This window comes from Ursus americanus, chromosome 8 (assembly GCF_024610735.1).
Source record: "Ursus americanus isolate L20-20 chromosome 8, mUrsAme1.1.p, whole genome shotgun sequence".
NCBI lineage: Eukaryota > Metazoa > Chordata > Mammalia > Carnivora > Ursidae > Ursus > Ursus americanus.
In genome coordinates this window covers 47,884,653-47,905,038 of record NC_142134.1, presented here as the reverse complement: position 1 = coordinate 47,905,038, position 20,386 = coordinate 47,884,653, and positions in this window count along the sequence as shown.

Genomic DNA, 20,386 nt, shown 5'->3' with positions numbered 1-20,386 from the left:
GTACCCACATGTCAAACGCTCTTTGTAGCTAAGCATTACAGCTGTCCCCCTTAGACCACACATGTCTTTTTCGGTTTGCTGTGGTCCCAATCAGTTCCTGTCAGCTTCCCAACACTGAAGCAGGGTGTCAGTTGCCATATGTCATTGGACTTGCCTTGCTTTTTACTGACATCCTGTCTGTTCATTGGTTGGTTTATTAATTTATATTTTATTTATTTATTTATTGGTTTATTTATTTATATTTATTTGTTTATTTTTACATCCTGTTTATTTTATTCACATTATCCTCTTCTTGGTAAGTATATGTATTTCTATCCTCTTACATTTGAGACAAATGCTTTTATAAGGGGCGCCTGGGTGGCTCAGTCATTAAGCATCTGCCTTCGGCCCAGGGCGTGATCCCAGGACCCTGGGATCGAGTCCCGCATCGGGCTCCTGCTTCTTCCTCTCCCACTCCCCCTGCTTGTGTTCCCTCTCTCGCTGGCTGTCTCTCTCTCTGTCAAATAAATAAAATCTTTAAAAAAATGCTTTTATAGAAGATAAAGGATATGTTGAGGGCAAGAGCTAAAGCAAGTGGTTAGAGTTTATTATAGAAAAAAAAATCTGCTTTCTGCGAAGGAAGAGGAGAAAGGAAGAGGTAGGTGGGGAATACCAGAGGGAGACGATTTTGTAGCAGTAAGATAGGAGTTCAACGTTGGGTGGTGTGACCCAAGAAACTTGCCTGGTCAGAGGTCATTTTAACAGGAGGATCATGGCATCATCAATTTCTAGTTTATGTTAGTCTTTACAGGATGGCTGGATAGTCCATTAACTGATATTGAAGCATAAAGCTAGAAACCAGAGGGAACTCCAATAATGTTAGTCCCCCCCCCCCCCCGCAGAAATTCAAAGAAAGTAGGGGGAGACCTTTTGTCCTGTGCAAGGTTTAGAATGGGGTTTCAGAGAGATTTTATTTAGATTTCAGAGAGCTGGTAGATCCCTTTTTGACATGATTTTACACCATGATTCATCTTTGGATTATAAAGACCTTGCATAAACTTAGAGTTTGAGAGCTCTGAGAAGAAGTAAAGAACTGGATTCATTAAAAAACACTCATTAAAAATGAGTCATGTTATGTTGACCTTTCTGTTGTTGAGAGTAGATTAGGGAAATGTAGCAGACACGATATATCTGAACATCAGTGAAGCTTTTGACAAGGATTTATGATATCAAGTAATAGGTTGGCAGCTATACTTGGATAGATAGTAATCATTTGAAAAACTGTTAAGTGTTCCTCTAGGCAGATGTCTGTTGATTACATATTGAGTCAATGGTACCTGAAGGTGAATAGCTGTAAAATTGTGAGGTTTCTGGAGCAACAAGAATCTGTTGAACTGAACATTTTTATTAATTTGTTTGATTTAGAGATAAAAATAATTCAAATTTGTAGATGACCTGAGGCTGGAAATGAAACTGAAATCTATGGCATGGGAACCTGATTCAAATGTCTCAATAGGTTTAAATACAAGTAAACACTGCTTTTCTCGTGAGGTAAAATTCCATAATGGCCAGTACTACTTCATAGCAACATAGATGAAAGAGTGCTTACATAACCTGTAAAAATATAAGCTCATCATGAGTTAATAGTTTTATGTGACTGCCAAAATGGCTATGTTGGTCTGTTAGGGGAAATACAGCCTCTGTAACAGGTATGAAAAATTGGTTTTATCTCACATGTCAACTCTGATTAGTGATAGATTTCTGTTTTGAAGACAGTGTTGAGGGGGAATCCGAGCCATCTAAGCTCGAGAGGAGAACCCTGTCATCAACTAGTGACAGCTGTCATGCCCACAGCACGGAGAAGTGGCGCCTTTATGAATCTGCTGTCCTTGGTGGAGATTGAGGGAGATGGCGTGATAAGCCTCATTTTGCTCTATAAATGGTTATATAGCATTTGGAATCTTTATATTTTGTGACAGTTTCCACTCTTAAAAATGGCTTGGAGTTTTCACAGGGTGCGTATATATATTAAATCATTACATTGTGTACCCTACGTATATATAATTTTTATCTGTCAATTATACCTTAATAGGCTAGAAAAATAGTTTGGGTCCTTGTCATCCTTAGATGGGGATGACTGGCAGAGGGAAGTTAGACCTTGGAATTAGAGATAGTGCCTTTCCTTTCAAAACTTTTCTTTTTTCGCTTCTGGTGTGTATCCGTTACATTTGGTACTTTTTACTTATTAGGTTGCTGGCTACATACTGCCTCTCCCTTTGCAATATGTTTTCATCTTTTGTAGTCTTTTGCTTTGACCTCAAACCTTCTATTCTGATACTTTTTCTCTTGTATTAAGGGAAAAAATTCTTTGTCCTTGTCCTCAACCCAGGCTGATTTTGACCTGCAGATGTTATTTTTGGTTATCACAACTAAAGAGTTGCTACTGGCATCTGTGGGCTAGAGGCCAGAGAAGCTGCTAAATATCCTGAAATGCACAGGGGTTTCAACAACAAAGGATTTATCCAGTCCTGAAGATCAATTGTGCAAAGGTTGATGAACCTTGCCCTAAATTACTGATCCTTCTTTCTCAGTCAAAAACAGGCTGGCCCCAGTAGGTCACTGTTCTCTGCTTTTGGCTTCTGTTTAGTTGAAAAGTTAAGATGAGCCGGCACAAGTTGTCCTCTTACTAAGATCTACTATCCTTTTGACATGACAGAACTTCAGCTATTTTAAACAGCTCTACTATGAGAGATAGTACAATGTAAGAGACTCTGAAGCAGACTTAGTTCAAATTCTGCCACACCTTAGCTTGTATACCTTAATTCTGATTTTTGTAAAAAAAAAAGTGATAAATAGGAAATAATGATAATATTTACCACATGGGGTTGTTTTAAGAATTAAATGAGTGAATATACATATGTATGTGTACATATGTGTGTGCGTCACCAAAATGGCTATGCTAATTTTAGATGCATCAAGAGAAGCATTGTATCAAAAATCGGTTTGATTTAGAGCAGTACGTATTATGTAATTATTATTATTCGTCATCTTGATGTTCTCTTTTCTCCTAGAGTAAATATTTCTGCTTATTTTAACCCTTTAGCAAAGAACATGGTTTGTGGCCACTCTCATTGGGTCACTGATTCCAAGGTACCCTCTAGGTCATCTTGAGATGAAAAAAATCAAGATTCTGCATTTGGTTCCAAAGTGAGTCTGTTAGAACCACTTATTTATTAAACTTACCAAGTAAGCATTTTTTGTTTGGTTTTTCTCTTATTTTAAGGGAATCTCAGAATCTTTTTTTATTTTTATTTATTTTTAAAGATTTTATTTATTTGACAGAGAGAGAGACAGCCAGCGAGAGAGGGAACACAAGCAGGGGGAGCAGGAGAGGAAGAAGCAGGCTCCCAGTGGAGCAGGATATATATTATATATTATATAATATATAATATATAATATATTATATATATATATATATATATATATATATATATATATATATATATATATATATATATTTTGAGAGAGACAGAGGGAGGTTGGGACAGCTCATGAGCAGAAAGCGGAGGAGCAGAGGGAGAGGGAGAAGCAGACTCGCTGCTGAGCAGGGAGCCCAGTGCGGGGCTTGACCCCAAGACCCTGAGATCATGACCTGAATTGAAGGCAGGCGCTTGTAACTTGTCACTCAGACATTTGCTATAGATTGCCTTGAGAGTGGCTGGTGAAGCATAATCCCCATTCTGAGGCTGTTCTTTGGGGGCAATTTCTAGAGAAGTAAGCAGATCTATTCCATTAGCATCCAACAGTCATAGCAGCTAAGGTTTGGGTACACCACCCAAACATCTACTTTAAAAGAGTAAATTATTCTTCATAGTATTTTCAAACCAGCTAGCCTTTTGCAGCCACATCTCTGATTTAAATATCAACATTGGGTTGCCTGAACATCTAGTTCCAGTGATCAAATATTTTATGAAATATTCAAGCAAGCACAGACTAAAGTTGACTTAATTTTTAGAAAAGATAATATTAAGAAATGTTTTTTTGTGCTTATATTTTCTAGAGCAACTGTTGACAAAGTATAAAAGTTGTAAAAAAGAAGGCACTCATTGGGTGCCTGGTTGGCTCATTCAATTAAGGATCTGCCTTCAACTCTGTCATGATCTCAGGGTCCTGGGATCAAGTCCCGCATCAGGCTCCCTGCTCATCAGGGAGTCTGCTTCTCCCTCTGCCTGCTGCTCCCCCTGCCTGTACTCACTCTCTATCTCTCTGTCAAATAAATAAATAAAATCTTTAAAAAAAGAAAAAAAAAGAAGGTACTCATCTTGGAGGTACTGTCTTAATGCAAGAGAATGGAAAGAATGAAGTGATGATATGAAAACTCAGTAATAGAACTAAATGAAGTGAATTCGTATTGTCGCTTGAATGTTTATTAAGTTTCTTAAAGTGATTTTACAGCCAGTCCTATTTGAGGAGCTTAAAGATTCCCAGAAAGAGAAGAAATCCTACATGCAATAGAGCATAGTTTGGATTTATCAAAAGCTGAATTCTGTGAAGATTTATAAACTAATTTATTTGACAGTCACTGCAGAAGAGTCACAAAGAACTCTTTATGTAAAATATTTCTTTTCACACTGCCAGGCTCAATCATCTGTGTTTTTGGGAATCTAAATGTACCACTACAATGATGGAAGAGAGAAAGTGAAAAGTTTTGTTGAGCAGTAGGAACATTTGTTTTCATAGAGTTCAGCTTTTGATAAATCCGAAATATGTAGGTAACCCATGCTCATACAGAATGAGTGACAGAACTTGGTTTCCCCCATGTTGCTGACTTACCTATGCATAGTGTTTGGTCAAATGACCCACTAGTTTCTTATCCTGTGTTCTTCCTTCTGATATCCTTCTATCTCTGAACCATTTATTTCTATCTCCACACTGCATTCAAAGTTACCTTTATAAAACACACTGTCTTCCTTAAAGTCTTTTATGCTTCCCTTTTACCTGTGGAGTGAAGTCTAAACTCCTTACCAGGGTAGTTACAACCCTCAGAATTGGGCATTAATTTGCCTACTCACTTGTATACACTTTATAAGCCATTCTAAACTAGTCATAAAACTACAATCCTCTTCAGTGATTTTATTAGATGAAAATGTGCTTATTTCTATTAAGCTATATTATATCCTCTGACCCACTTGCTGTTCTTCAAGCTCTTCATATCCTAGGATACAATTTCTTTCCTCTCCATGGATAGTAGGACCTGAAAGATTGACCTAACACAGAACGATACATTATCTTGACAGAGAGAAAGCAGAGAGGAGTCAGGAGGCTTTCATGTTGAGTCACAAGTAAGATAAATTGGTATAATCCAGTCAATGGAGGGGTGGGGGGAGCAAAATGGAGTAGCCTAGAAAGAATAATATTAGTAAATCCTTAAGTAGCACTCACTATATGCCTGGTACTATCTATGTACTTTGCATATATTGATATCATTTAATCCTCACCACTCTGTTTCCCTATTTTTAAGATGAAAGTAAGGCCCCAAGAAGGTAAATGACTTGCTTCACTCAGATCACCCAGCTATGGAGTAGATAAGCTGGGATCTGAACGCAGGAAGTCTGGTTACACTGGAACAGTCGATACCCAAGATAGGGAGAGAGGAGCCTCTATTTCAATTCTTAGTTCCATTTCCCATCAGATCCATCAGGTGTACTTTGTTTCTTATCTTTGAATTTTTGTGAAGCTATATGGTATATGCTATATAGCCTTCTTTAGTTACACTGCTTTAAATATATTTCATAACATAACAATAATATATATATATATTTCTATTTCTTTCATCTATAGTAGCCTTAGTGAGACTTGCTGATTTTCACTTTAAAAAAAAGTATTAATGTACCTTGTAATTGAAATATGCTTTTCACCATTTTTATCTATTGAAATGGTGCTAATGCTTTATGATCTAGCTCAAGTCCTTCTGCTTATTTGTGGCTTTTCGCAGTTCCCATCCTAAATTAGGATAGTTTTCCTTTTTTGTTCTTAATGCATATCTTACTCTATTCAAGAACTAGAGACAGTCTACTTTGATTTATGAGTGGAGTCATATGGCATTTTGTCTTTCTCAGTCTGACTTATTTCACTTAGTATAATACCCTCTAGGTCTATCCGTGTTGTCTCATATGTCACAGTCTCATCCTTTTTATGGCTGTGTAATAGTCTGTTACACACACACACACACACACACACACACACGCACACTACATCTTCCTTATCTATTTGTCTATTGATGGACACTAGGGTTACTTCCATGTCTTGGCTATTATAAATAACACTGCAATAAACATAGGGGTGCATATATCTTTTCAAGTTACTGTTTTCATTTTCCCTGGGTAAATAGCAAACAGTGGAATTATTAGATCATATGGTATTTTGATTTTTAATTTTTTGAGGAATTTCCATACTGTTTTCCACAATGGCTGCACCAGTTTACATTCCCACTAACACTGCACGAGAATTCCATTTTCTGTACATCCTCACCAATACCTGTTGTTTCTTGTCTTCTTGATTTTAGTCATTCTGACAGGTGTGAGGTGATATCTCACTGTGGTTATGATTTGCATTTCCTGATGATTAGTCATGTTGACATCTTTTCATGTGTCTGTTGGTGATCTGTATGTCTTCTTTAGAAAAACATTCAGTTCCTCTGCCCATTTTTTAATCAGATTGTCTTTTTTTTTTTTTTGGTATTGAGTTTTATGTTATTTTAGCTACCAGCTTCTTATGAGATACATTTGCAAATATCTCCTCCCAATCAGTAGGTTGTCTTTTTGTTTTCTTGCTGGTTTCCTTTACTGTGCAAAAGCTTTTTATTTTGATGTAGTCCCAATAGTTTATTTTTGCTTTTGTTTCTCTTGCCTTAGGAAACACATGTAGAAAAATGTTGTTAGGGACAATGTCAGAGAAATTACTGCCTGTGCCCTCTTCTAGGGTTTTTAGGTTTCAGATCTCATGTTAAGTCTTTAATCAATTTGAGTTTATTTTTATGTATTGTGTTAGAAAGTAGTCCAGGTCTATTCTTATACGTATAACTATCCAGTTTTCTTATTGAAAATACTGTCTTTTCCCCATTGTATATTCTTGCCTCCTTTATCATAGATTAATTGACCATATAAATGTGGGTTTATTTCTGGGGTCTGTATTCTGTTCCATTGATTAATGTGTCAGTTTTTGTGCCAGTACCATACTGTATTGATTACTATAGCTTTGTAGTATATCTTGAAATACAGAATTGTGAGACCTCCAGCTTTGTTCTTCTTTCTCAGGATTTCTTTGGCTATTTGGGGTTTTCTGTGGTTCCGTACAAACTTCAGTATTATTTGTTAGTTTTGTGAAAAATGCTGTTGGTATTTTGATATTTCGTTGAATCTATAGATTGCTTTGGGTAATATGGATATTTTGACAATGTTAAACAGCTTAACAATAACCCACAACCCTCGGACCAACAATATTAATTCTTCCATTCCATGAGCATAGAATATCTTTCCATTTCTTTATGTCATCTTTGATTTCTTTCATCAATGTCTTATATTTTTCAGAGTATTGGTCTTTCACCTCATTGGTTAAGTGTATTCCTAGGTATTTTATTCTTTTTGGTGGAATTGTAAGTGGTGTTGTTTTTAGATTTCTCTTTCTGCAACTTGGTTGTTAGTATATAGAAATGCTACCAATTTCTGGGTATAAATTTTGAATCTTGCCATTTAACTGAATTTGTTTTTTCTAATAGTTTTTTGTGGAGTCTTTAAGACTTTCTGTGTATACTATCATGTCATCTGCAAATAGTGACAGTTTAACTTCTTTGCCAATATGATTACCACACATTTTTTTTCCTTGTCTAATTGCTGTGCCTAGCACTTCCAATACTATGTTGAATAAAAATGGCTAGAGTGAGACTCATTATCTTGTTACTGACCTTAGAAAGAAAGGATCAAAGAAAATCTCCAGAAACAACCACAAAAAAGTAATAAAATGACAATAAATATATCTATCAATCATTACTTCAGGTGCAAATGGACTAAATGCTCCAATCAAAAGACATAGGGTGTCAGAATACATTAAAAACAACATCAACAACAACAACAAGAAGACCCATCTATATGGTACTTACAAGAGACTCATTTTAGACCTAAAGACACCTACAGATTGAAAGTGAGTGGGTAGAGAAACATTTTTCACATTAATGGATGTCAAAAGAAAGCTGGAGTACATGCTTATATTGGACAAATGACTTTAAAACTAAGACTGTAAAAGGAGACCAAGAAAGGCATTATATAATCATAAAAAGGGACAATCCAACAAGAAGATAGAACAATTGTAAATATTTATGCACCTAACATGGGAGCACTCAACTATGTAAAACAATAATAACTACACAGTAACTAACTGATAATAAAACAACAGTAGTAGGGGACTTTAATACCCCCACTTACATCAATGGACAGATCATCTAACTAGAAAATCAACAAGGAAATGATGGCTTTGAATTACACACTAGGCAGATGGATTTAATAGATATATTTAGAGAGGTGCCTGGGTGGCTCAGTCGGTTAAGTGTCTGGGTTCTATTCTATCATCCTCAATGGGGAAAAACTGAGAACTTTTCCTCTATGGCCAAGAACAAGACAGGATGCCCACTCTCATCACTGCTATTTAACATAGTATTCGAAGTCCAGCCACAGTAGTCAGACAACAAAAAAGAAAAGCCACCCAAATCAGCAAGGAAGAAGTAAAGCTTTTACTGTTTGCATATGAGCTGATATTCTGTATTGTAAACCTGAAAGACTTCAACAAAAAACTGCTAAAACTGATAAATGAATTCAGTAAAGTAGCAGGATCCAAAAATCAATGTACAGAAATCTGGTGCATTTCTATATACCAATAATGAAGCAGCAGAAAGAGAAATCAAGGTATCAATCCCATTTACAATTATAATTATTACAAAAAATAATAAGATGCCTAGAAATAAATCTAACCAAGAAGGTGAAAGAACTATGCTCTGAAAACTATAAAATACTGATGAAAGAAATTGAAGATGCTCCCATCTGGACTTTTAAGTGGGAGGGGGAGGTAGTATTTCCACAGTTTCTCAGCCCTTTTAAACCGCAGCTTTGCTTCTGTGTCCCAGTGTGGGGAGGGCTGGTGGGCATTGTGGATCCTGGCCTTGCTGAGGTTGCAAGCTTTCTGTGATGATCTGATGTGCAACTTACGGTGCCACAGCCCACTAATTATGGCATCAGAACCTGCCCCTGTGGCATCCAGACCCATTCTTGTCTGGGCTTTTCAGTGGATGTGGGGGTGGGGGAGGATGTTCCTACAGCTCCTCAGCCCTTTTAAATCCTGGCTTCTTTTTCCATGCCCCAGCACGAGTAGGGCTGGAGTGTGTTTGCGGAGCCTGGGGCTCACTGAAGTCATGAGCTCACTGAAGTCATGACTCACTGAGATGACAGGACCCGCCCATTATGGTGTCCAGACCCTGCTCCTATCCAGGCTTTTAAGGTGGGGTGGCAGTGTAAACCGTGTAGTGTAGTTCTCCCGTCCCTCTGACCCGGAGAGGTTTCCCTGCAGTTCCTCCCATGCTTGGCAGAGTTCTAGTGTTATCTCTTTTATATGCTAGTTGCTCTTTTAAACCCTGGCCTTTTTTCTGTGCCCAAGGACAGAGGAATCTTTCCAGTCCCTCAGTACTATCCCTCCACTGCCGTTCACAGTGTTGGAGGTGGGGGTTCCCTTTGTTATCGTGTCTGTGTCTTGCTGTTCTTGCCATTTTCTCTATCTTTGGTTGTTCAGTAGCTGTTCAGTCAGCCCTCAGTTCTTCTTCAGGAGGAATTTTCTATAAATAGGTGTGATTTGATGTGTCTGTGGAGGAGGTGAGTTCAGGGTCTTCCTGCATTGCCATCTTGAACCAGAACCTCAGTTCAAAGGAATTTAAACAACACACACATTATAAGCAATCAGGAATGTTGAATGCATATACAGGTAGATGCAAAATTGGTCCATATATATAGGGAAATAATCAATTGCAATTTACTGGGCACAATTCCTTTGTATTACTGTTAGTTTTCTGTGACTTAACAGATAGCTCAACTAAAATATGTAAATATATTTTATATTTTCATATCTTAAATATACAAAATGTATGATATGTAAAAATTCTACAAATATATATTTGTATTTATAAAATATGTAAAAAATATATAAAATAGCTCAAAGATACATGTTTCACCCATTTTAAAACCTCATAATTTTTCTTCACATTGGAAAATATGATAGGAATAAAAATCTTAGAAACATGGTCAGAGAGACTTCCTTCTCAAACCAGATACCACAGCTCTCAACAAATCTCCTTTTCTTACTTGGAGGTATGTAGTTCATCTTAAGGCCAAGTCCAATTTTGAGTAGGAGAATAAACATTTATCACACTGTTCATTTTGTCAAAAACTGTTTTGAGAATTTAGCGTGTGCCAGTTGCTGAGTGACTGCTTATTTGTGCTGTAACAGTAAAGAAATAATATTGTGCATGCCCTTATGGAGCTCACATTCCAGAAGGGAATACAGACAAGTAGCCAGAAATCATATTACTGTGATAATAGCAGGGTGATGAATCAGTGAAGTTTCTTAGAAGAAGTAAATTTGGGCAAACATGAGTGGAAATTATGCTGGTTACTGAGAAAAAGGAAGTAGAAAGCATTCCAAAAAGAGGGGATATGTGGCAGATAGGCCAGGGTATAAGAGAGCACTGAGACTGAGTTGCTTACAGAACTTCCCACAGCTCACTTCATGCCTCATAAATCATGTTGCCAGTTTGGCACATATGGATTACAAAGGCTTGAAGGAAGTTTCATGTCACTGGGCCATTCTTCCTTTGAAAAAGTTTTTATAATTTAACTTCTGTATTGCCATTATTTCTGTAATTTATCTTGAAACGATGAAACAATTTAGGGAAATTAATCCAAACATTTAGAATTTAGGACTAGCTAAATTCAGTTTAGTTTTTCCATACTGGTCTATCCTTATCACATAGTCTGTTCTTTTCAGTTCTACAAATCCCTTAATCCCCCTACCCCCATGACTACTAACTCCTTGATTAGGTACAGGGCCATTTTCTTCTGGGCAGGGACTATTTTTTGTATCGCTATACAAAAGAGAAGCAGTGTAGGTGAGCTCATTTATTCATGTAGTTTGCAACCCAATAACAAAATAACCAGTTCAGGTTAATGTTGCCAGAGGAGTAAATGAGAAGATAAGAAGCTACATTTTAACAAGAAAAGTAATATGAAATAATAAAATTCCACTTTTCACAGTAGAGAGCTAAGTACATTCAAGTTCACACACAATATTTGTATGAAATCTCTAAGCCTGTTTTTCTGTTTATTGTCTTGGGATTTTCAATCTATTTGATACATTTAGTTGTGTATTTATTCAGATGCTAGGTTAGAAATCAGATTATAAAACTGAAGTAGATAGTAACCTATCAACAAGTAAGTTAAACTATAGAGAAGAGTGGAGGGAAAACCCCATTCCATTGCAGCATAATACAGTAATTGATGGCTGCGGTAATGTTCTTAATTCAAGAAAAAGACGATTATTTTCAGTATTTTCTATTTACAGGAAATATGTAAGGCATTTTTAAAATTGAATTATTGATTAAAAACATTAGGTACATGAATAATTAAGCTTTAGCTATCTTAGAAATTACAATGGTGATACCTCCTGATTCCCAAATGGTGGCCAGTTATATGTGATATAATATGACTGGCTATTAATAGTGTAAACTAGGTTTACTGTATTAGAGAGCAAAATTGTAGAGTGCTTGGGTTAAAGGGTGAAAGAACATTAGAAACCAAGACATGACAATATTCTAAAAGAGCAAATAAGAAAAGAAATATGGAGAATCATGATGATGTCTAGCAATAGTAATTAAGGTTTTTTTTTTTTTTTACCAATGCCTCATGATGATTCAGAAAGGATTTGTTGCTGTGTTTTGAAGAAGATCTGAATAAACAGGCAGCAACTATTAAAGAGACTTAGTTCATCTGGCAGGTGGCCACCACATCAGATTGCTCCATAAGGGTGCAAGAGATTGCTCAGTGACGAAAAGGTGGTGATTTCTTGAAGAGGACAAAAGGTGTTGGAGTTCCATGGTAGCATGGTCACCATGGGGAATCTATAGAACAAAGCACAGGTTTTAACTAAAGGTAGGTGCTGAAGCTATAGGCAGTGTTTGCCACCAGTCTATCCTTCAGATGTTTGATCCATGTTATATTTTCTCTTTATTAAATTTAAAATAAATCTATGTCAAAAGCGCTAATCTGGCACTTCAGATGTTCTCATGAGAGCCTCCTCCATGGGGGGGGGGGATATGCCCCCTTTGTTCTCAAGCTGCTTTCACTTTGCTTTATTTTTTTATTTTTTATTTTTTTAAAGATTTTATTTATTCATTTGAGAGAGAGAGACAGCCAGCGAGAGAGGGAACACAAGCAGGGGGAGTGGGAGAGGAAGAAGCAGGCTCCCAGCGGAGGAGCCTGATGCAGGGCTCGATCCCAGAATGCCGGGATCACGCCCCGAGCCAAAGGCAGATGCTCACCTTGCTTTATTTTTAATAGCTCTCTTAATTTGCTGATAATGTGAGGTTGGCAGGATAGTGTCCCTAAAGATGTCCATTTTCTAATCCTCAGAATCTGTGGACATGTTACCTTACATGGCAAAAGGGACTCTGCAGATGTGATTATGTTAAGAACCTTGAGTTGGGGAGACGATGTTGGATTATTTGAGTAAACCCAATCTAATACCATGGGTCCTTAAAAGCAGAGAGAACCTTTTTGCTGTAGTCAGAAGGATATATGATTATGGAAAGATGATCAGAGGGATTCAACATTGTTGGCTTTGAAGATGGAGAAAAGGAACCACGTGAGAAGTTTCTAGAAGCAGAGAAAGACAAGAAAGCTGATTCTTAGAACTTCCAGAAAGGAGTGCAGCTCTACCAACACCTTGATCTTAGCCCAGTCAGATCAGTGTTGGAATTTTAACCTGAAGAACTATAAGAATAAATTTGTGTTGCTTTAAGCCATTAAATTTGTGGTAATTTATTATAGCAGCAATAGAAAAAAATACCTATGGTAGATTTTTCTCATTGTCTGTCTCCCCATTTTCCATATGTACACATTAGAATGTAAACCTTAAAAGGGCATGGAATATTCATTTTCTTCAGTGCTCTGTCCCTAGGATATTTCGAAATATAGCAAGTGCATGGTAAACATTTATTGAATGAATGAATGATTGCATATGAGAACTATTTGAATAGAATTTATGAAAATTTATTCCAATAAATGTGTTAAAATAATCATATCAAATGATACATTTTTATGATAATTTTGATGTATTTTTTGTCTACATTATTTGAGCTTCAAGAACACTTCCTATATCACATTTTATAAATTTGGAAATAGATATTCACAAGCATTAAGAAATGTTTCTCATTATTTATTAAGACTAACAACAACCTAACATTTCAAAAGCAACTTAAACTAGAACCAGATAAGTAACATACAATTTGATATAAGTAAGAAACTGAGAAACATTCACATAAGGAAGAGATCTGGCATCCCAGAGATGCCTCACAAGTCGTAGTAACCTTAAGTCTTTCTGTAGTCCAGGGCTTTAGTCTTGCCTTTACAAATCTAGTCAAGGGATGCAGTTACTGCATTTGGGAGCAATCAGGATCTTAAGGGACAACCCTCATTCATTCATTCATTCATTCAATAATATTGCTGAGTACTTGCTCTGTGCCAGGTATTGGTCTAGATATTAGGGATACAACAAAGTACAAGGTAGACAAAAATCCCAGCCTTCACAAAAACCCCATTCTAGTAGGGGAGGTAGACAAAATAAATTATGAAAATACAAAGTCTATTATATGGTGATTAGACCTGTGGAGAAAAATATGGCAGGGCAAATTGAATAGGGAGAGAGTATGTGGTATTTCTTTTATAAGGAGGATGTCAAGGGAAGTCTTCAATGAGCAGGTGAGATTGGAACAAGACTTTTTTTTTTTTTTTTTTTAAAGATTTTATTTGTTTATTCGACAGAGATAGAGACAGCCAGCGAGAGAGGGAACACAAGCAGGGGGAGTGGGAGAGGAAGAAGCAGGCTCATAGCGGAGGAGCCTGATGTGGGGCTCGATCCCATAGCGCTGGGATCACGCCCTGAGCCAAAGGCAGACGCTTAACCGCTGTGCCACCCAGGCGCCCCCCGAGATTGGAACAAGACTTAAGAGAATTGTCATTTGAAGAAAGCAAAAGAGCGAGCTATTGAAACCCTGGGGGCAAGGGAAAGTATTACAGGCAGTGGAAACAGTAAATGCAAAGCCTTGAGGCAGGGTGAGCCTGATGTATTTGAGGATTTGCAAGACCATTGTTTATTTATAGTACTTATCAGTATACTTACAGTATACTTACAGTATTTTATTTGGATGCAAAATGTGAAATTAGAAAATTTTTGCCTGGGAGAATAGCTCACTAATGGAAGGTTCTTTGGGCATGGCATCAGATCGAGAGCAGATAGCATGTCAAGAGAAATATTTTATCCTGGCCATAGGAAGGATAAATGAGCTTTTTGTGTCCCAAGTATGTATCCAATTTATTCATTCATTATTTTGAATATTTACTGGGCATCTCCTTAGAACCAGATACTCTTTCCTGGGCTAAGGATATGGCAAAGAAGAAAGCAGATAGGAATTCCCACCCTCATGGAATTTATACTCCAGTGAGAGGAAAAAAAAAACACATAGTGCAATATTTTCCAAAAGTAGGTTTTGGTTTTCAAATTCTTTTACTTCAGGTTGTTTACTGAATTCTTTTCTATAGTGTCTCTATGACTTGTAGTGCTGGATAGATAAATATTTTTTTCTGCTTGGTTCCCTCTTCTATAGTTGCTATGAAGACAATTGTGTTTTGACTTAGCCAACTTTTTTACACTCCATTTGTTTGTGTTGGCTTCAGCTTTGTTGATAGACATGTGTTCATACATGTTCTTACACTTTCTCTGTTACCCATTTAATGACTGCCTGTTTAGGGTATATTATTTCTAAAGATGTCTGCTTTCATCTACTACATTGAAAATATTTTAAAACTGAAAACAATTTATAGGCATTGTAAAAATTTCAAAATACAGAGTGTATAAGAAAATATCTGGTTCTGTATCTAATTTCCTCAGAATTTTTGTGTCTGTCTTGCTCTATCTCTCCTCTTATCACACTTTTTTCCCCTGCAAAACAAAAATCCTACATTACATTTTCCCCCCAAAAAGTTAAACCATTATTTGATTTTTGTGGGAGAATAGGAATGTTTTCCATTTATTAAATATATGTTCATGTCTATATTCACATGCTAACACCTCTTTCTTCTCTCTCTCCCTCGTCTATTATAAAGGTGACAGAAGGAAAAGATAATCGTAATATAAAACTTTATGGTTCTCTAATAATAATTTTGTGGGAAATTGAGTTTTAAATATATACAGCTTCTCTAAATAAGGTTATTTTACTAAATTTTCTGTCTTGAATTTTATTTTTATTATCTGTAACTTGTTAAAAATAGACTTTTAAAATTTCTAGTTACTTGTTATAATTAACTTTACATGGAGTCTATGTAGGCACCAATTGCTTCACTAGATTTCAAAATTGCAAATAGTTGTCCCATATCATGAGCTAAATGAAGCTTATGTAGATTCTCAAATAAAGGTCTTAGAAATGTAAGCTGTGAGAACTGTTTGGCCATGGCACAGATGTTCTGATCATTACAAGAATTGTGTCTTTAATTAAATTTGTACTCTAGTGCCAGTTCAAAAACTTTGTTTTTCATACAAAAACCCAATTATACAGCCAAGAGGATGTTCATGCTCCAATGAGTTGAAAGTCAAGAAGAAACATGTTACAGTATTAATGCAAGCTTTTTATTTAAGCACTGATGTTTTTTAATTCATGATAAAAAATCTCTAAGGAGTCGAGAGTTTATTCTTCTACAATAAAATGCTATTTATAACAAGTGAAAATTGACTTAAAATTTAAAACCAAGTTTTTTTTTGTTTTTAGTTTCTATTTAAACCAAGTTTTTACCATATTGATATTTTGTATTTTTTAATCTATTTTTCAATATCTGCTTATGATATGACATGCTATTTTACCATCTTGAATTTGTATTTTAGTTAACAAATTCTCCTTACATTTGAATCATTTATACTTCCCTTTCAAATAGCCTAAGGCTTTTAGAGAAGATCAAATAAATCAAAAAGCAAGTAACATTTTTATTTCTTTGATCTAGAATTAATGCTGTAAGAAGTAGAGTAGATAGAAAAATTACAATATTTATTTAATGTAATGTGAACAAAAAGGCTGAAGATATTGTCCACTATGCAGTTATCAGGGATGTCCGTCAAACTCACACAACAAAGTTTTGTATACAGTTAATGCCCTAAAACATGAAGAATGAAAATTTGACACATTAAAATCTTAAGCTCACTGTTTACTAAAGAATGTAGACGTCTCAATTATTTTTAAGGAGTGAATTTTATTAAAATATTTCAATTCTGTAATGTCAAAATCTTGGGACTTTTCATTTACATGCTTTCCATGTGAATAGATTTTCCAGGAAAGTAAAGATAAAAATTAAAGAAAAATAATAGAAATATTTTTGCAAACAGATTATTTCAGTGTTTTTTTTTTTTAATGAGAAAAGTCATTATTCAGTTGTGTTGTTAAATCCAGTTTTATTAGATTGAGACTTTGCCTTTTTTATTCTTTTGAGTATTTTAGAATGGAATGATCTGGGTTCAAATTATATAATTTTTTTGTGCCAATTTACTAAGGTTTCTTTGTGCTCCAGTTCATTCATTTTATATATTTATAAAAGGAAGACCTTCCTCATATATAACCTGAGGGTAAACCAGGCAAAAGTCCAGTTTCTCTAAACCTGGCTAGAAAAGTCCACATAGAAATTAAGGTGAGATAAATCTGAGAAAAACAAATCATGTTGGTGAACTTAACTCTTGAATCTAACTCAAGTGGTTCCAAGAGGACACCTTAAGTTGTCCAGGAATGATATTATATTGTCCAATCACCTCCCTCCGCCACCCCAGTTATATTATCTGCTGATCTGCAACAGACAGGAAATTTCTTACTTTTCAAATGTATTCTTTATATTTGAGGATGGAGTAGGGGAATATTAAAATGAAAACAACTTAATCATGTTTATCATAGTCTTAATTCTATCAAAAGAGGAAATAGGAGTACACATAAAAGACTTGGCTTTGTTACTGACTCAGCCTCTTCGGTACCCTTTTTTTATGTTGAAGGTGAGATTTCTAGGCTTGGGACTGGGTGTTTTCTCTGGCTGTATTAGGCTAGCGTTCCTGACTGGAGAGATGCAGGGTCTAGAGATCGAATGATTCAAAACCCTGTGTGTATTTGCAGTGGTAGGCTGGCATCCTCAGTGGGCTCTAACCCTGACTTTCCATTCTCTGCTGATACCACACACATTTTCCCCCTGGATTATGGAAATTTGATGTTACTGGCACTGTTGCCTTTTCCCGCTTTGAAGCCCTTGTAAAGACCAAGATCATTGGCTTGCAGAATTTTAGGAAGTGTTATTGACCTTCAGGTGCTTGTTGATGTCATGAGAATGTCAATTGCAGCTCAAACTTACTTCAAAGTTGCAATTTTACATAGATTAAACCATACTCACTTTAACAACCTCACATTTAGCTCCCTCCAAACATCATATCAACCTCAGTGGCTGTAGAATTATTATAGAAGACAGAGGAACCATCCTACAAATGTAGCTTTCCTTCTCCACCTCACTGCCTTGCCTGTCATTTAGAGATGGGTGTCCTTGGTGGGTCTCATTTAAATCTTACTTTCTTTCTGACTCATGACAAATTATGACATCAGTGTCGGTCTATTAATTCTGGAAAACTGCAGAGTTGTAGTTACTTCTAGACATACGTCTTGCCCAGTTTTCAAGCTGTGATGTCTTTATTCCTTATATCAAATTAGAGAAAGGTATCATGTATGTGACTGAGAGAAAGTTTATCCATAAATGTTCCTATCTATAGATGTTGAAACAGCATACAAGGGAACAAGGACAAATATTTATATTTTAGAATAAAAACAGTTCGGACTATGGCTGTTTTTTAGGCTTTAGCTCTGCTTAGCCCTGTGGAATTGGTTGGTACTTACTATATTACACTTCAACCTATTTGGGTATCCTTTGTTTTAGATGTATTCCAGCCTTTTGTCATTGCTACTACAACTTTTAGAGCTCATTGGCCATCCATATATGTAACTTTACATATATGTAAAGTTAAAAATATACTTTGACAAAAATATCTACACATTCAACCCAAATCCACATTCTTCTTTGTTTCTCACTGAGGATACAGGTAGTATTTCCCAATCTCATTTACTGTGTGATGTGGCCATGTGACTAGCTTCTAGCTAAAAGATTATGAGTAGAAGAGATGTGTGCATTTCCAACTCAAGCCTTTTATGAAATTAATATGCCTTCTTTTTACTCTCTTTCCCCTTCACTGGCAAATGCAAACCATGGTGGCACCCCTGAGGGTGACAGAACTTTTAAATGTAAGGAGCCTAAATTACTAGGTAAAAAGAATGTTGACCAGGAACTCCTTTTTGGATTGTTAATGTGATGAATCATGAGAGACTATGGACTCTGGGAAACAAACTGAGGGCTTCAGAGGGGAGGGGGGTGAGGGAATGGGATGGGCTGGTGATGGGTATTAAGGATGGCACGTATTGCATGGAGCACTGGGTGTTATACACAAGTAATGAATCATGGAACTTTACATCAAAAACTAGGGATGTACTGTATGGTGACTAACATAATATAATAAAAATTATTATAAAAAAATAAATATATTAAAAAAATTGAACTTCCATCATGATTGAATCACTATATATTTTGGAGTTGGTTTCCTCTAATAGATATCAGCATTTATTAATTGTACATTTTTTTTCCCTGAATTGGTTTAAATGCTAAAGAATAAACTCCTAGTGCCTGGTTGTTAACAAGCAAATATTTTTTAATTTGATTAAAGTCTCAGCTCTCCCCAGGCTATACTGAAGGCCCATTCTTGAGTGGGCCCATCTGTCCCTTCAAGTCTCCTAAATATTATGTGCACAGCTAACTTTATTCTGCTCTGAGTGATTTGTCTTTGGTAATTATATTCCATAACCAATTCTAAGGATGATTCTCATTTGGGCTGAATGAACATGTTTTGCTCAGAGCCCTACTGAGTGATCTAGGACAAGGTTTCTGTAGGCATCATGTGGTCTCAATGATGTTTGTTCACTTTAAACAAAATCTACAAGATTGTGTCAGATAGCTTCCTACTACTTTATATCTAGGACTGTCACTTCCTATCCAAGTGGTGCTTCTAGTTCTTAGATCATCTGTAGAGTGAACACAATTGACATATCTGAGATCAGTTAATGACAGACTTCTCAGTTACTTGGCATCGTGTTGCAAGAAGAATAGAAATTGTTATGTAATAGAAGACTAGACTGAATTTAAGCAACTTGGGTTCAGTAAGGGCTCCCTACCTAACAACTAAGTATATTATTGAGATTTTATTATCTCTGCTAAAAATTAGGAATAAAAATGCTTCTTACTGCAAATTAAGAACTTAACTTGGGTTGCTGCAAGGACTAAATAAAATCATGACCCTGGAATCCCTTCACAAATGTTATACAAATAAGTTATTCATATAGTAAGTATAGTTATGATGTTTCCAGAATGCCTCAGTGTCATTATAGTATATACTGCTTGAAACAGTTAATGATATATAATAAATTCACAAAATGTAAGTGGATGTTCACTCTCTCCTATTATACATTGTGATCTTATTCTCTCTTTATATAATCAAATAATTGTTCTGGCTTTCCTTTTTCACGTATTTTCTAAATAAACAATGACATAAAATGAAGGACATTGAGTAGATGAGGAACATTGAAATGAATCCTGAGACCCCAGTGAATTTCTGTTGTAGAAAAGCAATCCCCGATGTCTGCTGGCCTCAGACACATCTGCCTGCCGGCCTCAGACACATCTGCCTGCCTGTTTCATAGCCTCTTGGTGCACAGAATGTAGTTTTGGAGGGATAACTTTGTAGTTACACAGCAAGGCCTCCTGGCTTGGGATATGAGCTGAGACATTTTAGGAGATGACTACCACAACCAAGAAAATAGGCAGATGCTATTAACTAAATCCAGCAGGAGCCATGAATAAATTACATACCATGAAAACTTCTTGTGAACTGAATTTTCCAATGATCTTGCTTCACTTTATGCTCC